The sequence below is a fragment of the Phaethon lepturus genome, unplaced genomic scaffold (genome assembly GCF_000687285.1).
Source record: "Phaethon lepturus isolate BGI_N335 unplaced genomic scaffold, ASM68728v1 scaffold28323, whole genome shotgun sequence".
NCBI classification, from domain to species: domain Eukaryota; kingdom Metazoa; phylum Chordata; class Aves; order Phaethontiformes; family Phaethontidae; genus Phaethon; species Phaethon lepturus.
In genome coordinates, this window is record NW_010527426.1 from 11,568 (window position 1) to 11,942 (window position 375).

Sequence of the window (375 nt, forward strand, 5' to 3'; positions counted from 1 at the left end):
TGGGGCTGGTACTACCGGGCTCCGGACCCCCCGCCGAAATCGGGACACCTCCCTCACCATGGCCATGGTTCCTCGTCGCACAACCCCATCTCTGGGTGTATCTCATTGGGGTTCATGTGCCTGTCACCACATGCACCCTTCTGCCCCTCGGCTACCACCATCACTGGGTCCCAGCCCTCGGGCTTGGCGAACGCAGGAGGAATGTGGTGCCTCACCAGGCACTCGAGCTGGCTCACCTATCTAATTTTGAAAAGACAAAGAATATCTGGTCAATTCTTCATTTTCATGGAGCTCTTTGTAGAGCCAGGAACCACTGGCACTGGGTGAGGCTAAGTATCACGTGCTCCAGCTATGGACAGTGTGGCACCCCTCAGC